The 8,956-nt window shown below is 35.6% G+C and overlaps 1 long non-coding RNA gene across 2 annotated transcripts in view; it reads left to right on the forward strand.

Annotated features, from left to right (window-relative positions):
• LOC138172581 (uncharacterized) overlaps positions 1-5,146 on the forward strand; it is a 49,160-nt gene extending 44,014 nt beyond the window's left edge. For both annotated transcript variants that reach the window (XR_011171162.1, XR_011171161.1), the window contains exons 2-3: positions 80-129; positions 4,618-5,146. This is a non-coding gene — a long non-coding RNA (uncharacterized lncRNA). The remainder of the gene's footprint in view (positions 1-79; positions 130-4,617) is intronic.
• Positions 5,147-8,956: the final 3,810 nt, after the last annotated feature.

Here is an 8,956-nt window from a genome sequence, read left to right on the forward strand (position 1 = left end):
AGTTAGAACAAAACAAAACAAATGCCCAAAGACTAAAGTTTTATCCATCTTTTCAATCTATCATATTTTCTTGTTTCAGGAATTGGTGCTGAGATAGCTATTGATGAAAATGTGCAAGGGAGAAATCTGGTAAGTTTTCCTGTTATGGCTTTGAACTTTGCCCAAAATATCATGAACTTAGAATCTTACACTAAAGTTCTCACTTTACAGATTAGGAAATTAAAGGACCTGAGTTCAAATTTCAATGCTCTTGTATGACCTTGGGCAAGTCATTCAACTTCTGTATACCTTGATTTATTTCCCTCTAAAAGGAAGAGATTGGGCTAGTTGATACCTAAGATTACTTTCAGCTTTAGATCTATGATCTTGTGAGTACAGAAAGCATACTGAAGTTGGAAGCCAGGCTTCTGGGATAAATTGCACTTAAATGGTACATTTCCTTGATTATCACATGAACTAAAAGTCTGATTACAGTAAAATCTTTCAAATCCCCATTGAGCTTTTTACCAAAGCTCATTCCTCACATTCCAATGGAAGGATAAATGACTAATGGCCAAATCTGTCTCCCATTGGGAACGAGAATGGCTCCTCATGTCACTCCACCAGTGTTAAGGAGTCAGATGTTCCAAGAAGCCTTGCTTGTTAAGATTATTGAATCATGATCGCTTCAGTGAAAGGCAACAAAATAGGCTATCTTGTGGAAATCAGTATTGCTCTCTCTCAGCACAAATCAGGTCCTTAGTGTGTGGGAGAAAATGAATAGTGATGAGAATTTGAGTAGCCCCTGCATACTACTGCCTTAATTAGTAAGCATCTGTTGCCTTGATCCTGAAATATGGGGTGAGTTGGAAGACTTCTTTTCTTACTGTTTTTTTTCTTAGGATCTGTAATCTTCTTTTTTTGAGGGGAGAAGTGAGGCAATTGGGGTTAAATGACTTGCCCAAGGTCGCACAGTAAGTGTCACGTGTCTGAGGTCGGATTTGAACTAAGGTTCTCCTGACTCCAGGGCCAGTGCGCTATTCATTTTACCACCTAGCTTCCCTTAGATCTGCAATCTTAATGATGTAGGGAGTATTGAACTATAAGTATGGGAACTCTTTCTGTAGATTAAACTTAGGAAGTTGTCTTGGAGCACAGATTTTATTGTCCATGATCACACAGTCTGAGTCCCAGGCTCAATTCGATTTCAGTTTTTTTGACTCAGAAACTATTTCTCATCTCCTCTATGTTGCTTTTCTAGAATAGTTCTTACTGTGCTTACTTCTTAATTTTGGCTGTTACAATATCGTTGGGCATGGAATGGTGTTTGTATTACTGATGTGCCCACCACTGCCACCAGTCTTCTTGCTGAATTTCATTTCTAATTGGAGTATCTATGTTCAACTTTTAGCAGAATCTATACTGCCAGATTTTGGAAAATTTCCCATCTCCTTCCTTCATGAGTGAGCAATCTCCAAATGACTGATAGTTTTATGAGGCATCTAACTAGGGATGAGCAAGCTTGTTTTGATAACATAAAAACTGGCAGGAAAATTGGCTTAAAATTTGAATGAAACCCAAACTGAATATCTTTGCAAGTTTGAAGAGGCACAGATGACTTTATGTAAATTGCTTGTTTTGAGCATACTTTCCTTGGGCACGTTTTGTCCTCCACAAGGACTGAACGTGAAAAGCAGGGGAGGAAATACTTGAGGGGAAAAAAAAAAGATGACTCCTGCCTGTTTATCTAACTAGCTATGATTTAGGAACTGTGTGGATCATGTAGGGGAGAGTTCTAGCTCTATCTCACAGAATGGGTAGAGATGTCAAGGTTGGAAATTACTAGAAATGCCAAAATAAGAATATGAAATTTATCTTTCATTGCCCCAAACCTCTCTAGTTTTAGAGTGGCCAATGCAAAGTGTGGGGAGATTAAAAGAGAGAGAGACAGACAGACAGACAGACAGGCACAGAGAGAGACAAAGAAAGAAAGAGGGAGAGAGGAGGAAGAGAGGGAAGGAAGGAGAGAGAGGAAAAGGAGAAAAGGAGAGATAAAGGGAAAGGAGAGGAGAAAAGGAAAGATGGAGGTGGAGTAGAGGAGAGGAGATGAGGAAGAGAGAGGGAGAGGAGATTAAGGAGAAGAGAGGAAGAGAGAGGAAGAGGGGACAGAGAAGGAAAGGAAGGGAGAAAGGTAGTAGAGGATCAATGGATTTATGTCTTTGGGTGAAGAATAAGACAAATGGTATACTAACCTTCTTTTCCTGAAGAGTTTACTGTTCCTTGAGCAGCATTTGGGATGAATGCCTTCTCTTCAGCTCAAGGCATCTGAAATCTAAGAATATAAATTTGTTTGGCAGCTAGCCTAACTGTTTGATTCTCTTGTGCCTTCAAGACTGAGTTAAATTCATGCTTCTTCTAAAGACCCTTCCCTGACCACATTAACCTGACATAATTTCTCTCTTTTCTGAACTTTTTTGTAAGTTCTTTGTGGTCATATACTATTTATTTTGGTCTATATTTCCAGAACATTGCATACTGCTTAAAAATGCTTGTTTACTTACTGATAATTTGTTTTTTCAACTAGATTAAAACCTCCCAGAGGTCAAGAACACTGTCTCATGCTTTGATAGGTATGACAAGAGCAAGAGATGAATAAGATGCTACAGTATGGTAGAAAGAATGCTAGTTTTTGCAGTCTGAGAACCTGGGCTTATGTTTCACTTCCAAAACTACCTGTGTTGCTTTAAGGAAGTTATTGAATATCCTTTGGATTTAATATTTTTATAGTCATTCAAATGAGCAAATTCTGAATGACCTCTTGAGTGCAGAGCAATATGTCAGGTATAGGCAAGGTACAAAGTCCTGATAAAAGCAGCTAGGATGCACAGTGGATAGAGTGCTGGGCCTGGAGTTGGAAAGACTTATCTTTCTGAGTTCAAATTCTGATTTGAATTCTTCCTTGTTGTGTGACCCTAGTCAAGTCACTTAACCTTATTTGCCTCATTTTCCTCATCTATAAAATGAACTAGTGAAGGAAATGTCAAAACTTGAATACTTCCTTGTTGTGTGACCCTAGTCAAGTCACTTAACCTTATTTGCCTCAGTTTCCTCATCTATAAAATGAACTAGTGAAGGAAATGTCAAAACTTGAATACTTCCTTGTTGTGTGACCCTAGTCAAGTCACTTAACCTTATTTGCCTCAGTTTCCTCAACTATAAAATGAACTAGTGAAGGAAATGTCAAAACTATCTATCATCTTTACCAAGACAAGCCCAAGTAGGGTCATGGAAAGTGGGACATGACCAGATAATGACTGAACAATAAAAATGTCCTGATAAGACTTCCTTATTGCCCTCAATGAGTTTATAGTCTATTTGAGAAACGAGAAACACATGTATATACAATATCCATTGATAAACATGTTATGTGTCTAAACATTTGTCAATTTTTATTTGTCAGTGGTGATAGGAGAATCTGGAGACCCCAGTTCACCCTGTATCTTAGATAATTACTATTCTTCTTAGTGCGATAAGAAAATTACGATTCCTTGTCTTCCCTGGAAAATGGGAATAATGATACTTGTATCACCTACTTCAAAAAATTCTTCTGAGGAAAAAGTTTTATAAAATTTGAAACATTTACAACACTTTTACCCAGTACTATTCCCCCACCCCCGTTTCCCTGGAGAGGTAGCTATCACCATGTTAAAAATTAAATGAGGAATTTCAGTTCAAGGATTAATAACTAAATTTGCAATCAGGAGGCAAACATCTCTCAAAATGAGAAAGAAAAATGTACCCTTATACTCTTTTAAGTTTAATTTTCATCATTAGTATGTTCTCCATCACTTTCCTAATTCTAGACAATCAGCAAAATAATAAATGTAGCCTAAATTTGTAGTGTTTGTCTCTTTCTGAGATGTTAATCCTCATACTGCAAATTAAAAACTGACCCTCCCTTACTTGCACTATCTGGTTCTAGCACACTTGAAACTTTAGCTAAAAGTCTAGGCCTCTACCATCTTTCTCTGGACTCACTATTTACATATACAAGCCACTTTCTAATAAGTTGCCATATTCCCTTTATCACTGCAAACACCAAGGCCATGGAAGTAGAAGTGGCTTCTTTTTAAACTCCCTGCTTGCAGAGATAATATGCAATAGGGATCAAATGGTAAAATATGAAAACTACCATGCATGTGTAATTCAAAAACTCTGCCCCTTGACAGTGTTCTACCTTCTGAAGTTACTTCCTACTGCATAGTCAAGCACTTAGTATATTGTGTATGCTAACATAATTTAAAATAAAATGGAACAAGACAAAAATAAATGAATTATCTTTGCCCTCATCTACCCAAGACAATAAAATTCCAGAGAGCTCACACCCAAAGTCTGGGAAAAAGCAATAGGCAGAGGGAAAGCCCTCTCTCCACCCTCATGAATTAAAATGGAAGGTAGGGAAGACATTTCCTCAGCTAAACATGATACAGGCATTCAAGAGTCATGGATACTCTCCACCCAATCGTGCTTCTGTGTAAGTCTGAACTAGTATCTAAACCTTGATGCTCTGGTCAGCCTGACTGTTCCACAATCCTGTGTAAACTGACCTTACTCATGGCAGCTCTGTTTCTCTTTCAGCCTCTGGTACTTCCATCTCACAGGAAGAGAGAAAAAAAAGAGGAATAGAAAGAGGGTGTCAAGTATAGATGGCATCCTTTCGTCCTACTGTGCTGCTTCTGCTCCTCTGGCAAAAGAAAGAAATTAACTATGACCCGCCTAAAAGAAGAGAAAAAGAGTTATTTTCTGGGCCAAGATCCCAGAATTGCTTTAACACTCTCTCCCTCCATTAACCATTTCTTCAGGCCCAAAGATCTTCAATGCAGATTTTGTTAGGCTGAACAGTATGAAAAAACAAATGAACTATTGCATGAAATATTAGTTTATTGCATCTCTTCATTTCCCAGTAGGATGTACTCTTGTGGAGTTTTCCATTATGCACCTATGCAGCAAACCTCTCTCCTCCCTCCTTTTCAACTTCCTTTTATGTGTTGCTTTCCCTTTTAGAATGTAAGCTCTTTGAGGGCAGGGACTGTCTTCTTGCTTCTAATAGAGATAGAGATACATAGATATTTATCATTTAGCACAATGTCTGGCAAATATCAATGCTTAATAAATATTTGTTGATTGACTTAGATCTGAGGAGGTAGATTATTGCTGATGGAAGGGCCCATGGCCAGGGAAGCCTTCCTGAATAGAGTTTTTTTTTTTTTCATGATGAGTAGGAATCCATTGTCCCAGGTGTAGATAACTGTGAGCAAAAGAATAGAGGAGGGAGAACCTGGGGCATGTTCAGAAAAAAGAGACCTGTATAATTTGACTAAATCATAAAATACACAAAGGGGACAGAACTGAAAAGGCAGGATGGAGCCACAATGTGGAAGACCTTGAATGTAGGAAATGGAGTTTGGACTTGATTAAGTTGATGGTTGTTGAAATTAGATAAAAAGACTTCATCTAAATTAAACATTTCATATTCAACAAGAATGGACAAAACCCAAAAGGAGCTTCAGAATTCACGTATTTCTTGAGGTTTCTGTCAAGAACTTTCTCTCTCTGTGAGGCCACCAATAATCTCTCTATTAGCAAATACAAATCTATTCTCAGGTCTTATCCTTGAGCTCTTGCAGAATTTAACTGTGTGCACCAGTTCTCCTTCTGGTTGTTGGGTTTTGTTTTTTTTTTTATCCCTGACTTTTCATGACAATCTCCTGTCATGGTTTTCTTCCTACCATTGAGACTTATTCTTTTCTGTCCCCTTTGCAGGTTTATAATAAGGATCCTCGCCCTGTCTATGAGTTTATCACATGATTCCTACGATCTTTTCTCTCTATTTACACTGAGACTTAGTGATTTTGTCAGTTGCCATTTATGTAACTATAATTCCTATAAAGACAACTCTCCAATTATATTTATCCAACCTTTTTCTCCTTAGCTCAGATCCAATATCTTCCATGGACTCTTTGACATCTCTACCTAACTGCCCCACAGGCATCTCAAATTTAACATGTCCAAAACAGAATACATACCTCACCTTGTCCACTTCCCTTCTCCTAAATTCACCATTTCTATTAAGGGTACATAGGAATATACATACAAACACACACATACACACATATATACATACAAATACATACATATATACATACAAATGTATATCTTATTTTAACATTGATATACACTTATTTCCCCTTCCTTTTCACATATCTCTTGGAGAGACAAAATAATTTTTAAAAGCCTCATAGCAAATAGACATAGTCTAACAAAACAAATTCTCCCAATGACCATGTACAAAAATCATTCTGCACACTTTTTGATGTAGTGATAATATTGCTAGTGATAGCAATATAGGGAAAAAAAAAGAATCCAAAGGATAATTACAGGAAGAGGAAAAACAAAAGTATCACTTTTTGCAAATGAAAGCGTGATTTACTTAGAGAACTCCAGAGATTCAACTAAAAGTTCATTGAAATCACTACTAACTTCCTCAAAGTAACAGGATATAAAATTCAAATAAATCATCAGCATTTCTATATATCACTAACAAAATCCATGAAGAAGAATTAGAAAGGGAAATTCATTTTAGTATAACTATTGAATATATAAAATACTTGAATCTGCCTACAAAGACACACACATGAACTATATATAACAGCTTCTGGCATGGGGTTAGAAGTAGAAAACAGTCCCTGAAACAAAAGTAATTGGAAAAATAATACACTTTTTCTCCATAATCAACTTTTTCTCTAGTCACAACATCACCAACCTAGTTCAAGCCAATATCCCCTCTGTTTGCAACTATTTTAGTTGCTGCCTAATTGTTGGGAAAACTGAAAAAGAAATATGGTAGAAATTGGGTGTAGACCAATATCTTATACCATTTACCAAGATAAGGTCAAAATAGATACATGACCTAAATATAAATAGAGATTTTATAAGAAAATTAGAAAACCATGGAACATATCACTTATCAAACTTGTGGATAGGTGAACAATTTATGAGTAAACAAGAGATAGAGAGCAAAGTTATCTGTAAAATGGATAATTTCAATTTCATTAAATTAAAAAGGTTTTGTATTTAAAAAAAATGTAGCCAGAATCAGAAGGAAAACACAAAATGGGGACAATTTTTATAGACATTTTATCAGATAAAGATCTCATATCTAATTTACATAAAGAAATTTGTCAAATATGCAAGAATCTGAGTCATATCCTAATTGATAAGTAAAAGAAATGAACAGGCAGTTTTCTGATGAAAGAAACAAAATTATTTATAGTCATGTGAAAAAATGTTAATAATCATTATTGATTAGAGTACTGCAGATTAAAACAACCTTGAGATTTCCTTTTATACCTACCAAATTATATAAAATGAAACAAAGGGAAAGTGACAAATATTGGAGGGATATGAAAAAGTTGGGCAACCAATTTATTGTTGGTGAAATTGTGAACTGATTCAACCATTTTGAACATCAATTTGAAATTATGCCTAAAGAGTTATTACACTACCTATACCCTTTGACCCAGCAATACCACTACTTGATCTGTTTCCAAAAATAATTAGGAAAAAATGAAAAGAACACATATGTTCCAAAATGTTTACAGCAGCTCTTTTTAGGGTGACAAAGACCTGGGAATTGAGGGGATGCTCATCAGTTGGGGAATGACTGAACAAGTTGTGTTATATGGTTGTAATAAGATTGCTACTATTCTATAAGAAATGATGTCCTCAGTGATTTTAGAAAAACTTGCACAAGATAATGAAGAGTGAAATGAGCAGAACCAAGAGAACATTATATACAGTTAACAGCAATATTGTTTTAAGAATGACTTTGAGTGAGTTATTTTGACTCTTATCAATCCCCAAATTAATTATTAAATGCATATGAAGGAAGACACTTTCTGCATCCAGAGAACGAACTGATAAACAGAAGTATGAATAGAATAATTTTATAAACACACACATTAAACACATATATGTATATACACACAGACACAAACATATATTTGTAGTATGTAGCCATCTCTAGGGTGGGGAGAAAAGAAAAAAAAGTAATTTATATAATTGTATTTTTTAAAGGAATAGCAAGTAGTGCAGTAATATAATAATCATATGTAATAATCTTTTAAAATTATACTATATTCTGGAATTGTTTGTTTTATTCCACAAATTAAAAATTTAGAAAAAAATGAGCTGGGGGTTGCAGGAAAGAAGAAAATAAATACAGAACTCATTGTTCAAAAGTAAAAAATAAAATAAACAGAGAAATTACTTTGACAAATTTGTACCATATATCTTGAAGTGAGAAGAGATTTAATACAGTGAGAGCAATTAGAAATTTATTGAAATAGTCTGAGTGAGAGGTGCTGAAGGCCTGACCTAGATGGCTAGGTGGGTAGAAAGAAAGTAAAGGAGTGGAGGTAGAAGTGACAAAATTTGGTAACTGATTAGATGTGATAACTTTCTATCTGAAGTCTTCCCTTATCTCTCAAGCTGCCAGGACTTCCCCCATAAAATTATATCACATTTAGAAAGGAAGGAAAGAAGCAAACATTTATTTAGTGCCTACTTTGTGCTAGGTACTATGTCAAATATTTTCCAAATATTATCTTATTTTATCCTCACATGATTGTTGTGAACTAGGTACTATTATTATTATTAAGCCCATTTTATAATTGAGAAAACTGATGTAAGCAGAAGTTAAGAAACTTGCCCAGGATCACATAGTAAATATATGAGTCTAGAATTGAATGCAGATCTTCCTGACTTCAGGCCCTATATTCTATCTACTGTACTACCTACTACTAGCTAAAGGACTTGCCCCTCTACCACTCCCCATCCCTTTTTTTATTTCTCATATTTCTCTCTCATATTTTCTTTCTCATATTTCTCATGTGCAAAACATATGCTGTTTTGCACA

Source organism: Petaurus breviceps, unplaced genomic scaffold, assembly GCF_028583685.1.
Source record: "Petaurus breviceps papuanus isolate PSGF00001 unplaced genomic scaffold, PetGlider_PUasm1.0 551, whole genome shotgun sequence".
Taxonomy (NCBI): domain Eukaryota; kingdom Metazoa; phylum Chordata; class Mammalia; order Diprotodontia; family Petauridae; genus Petaurus; species Petaurus breviceps.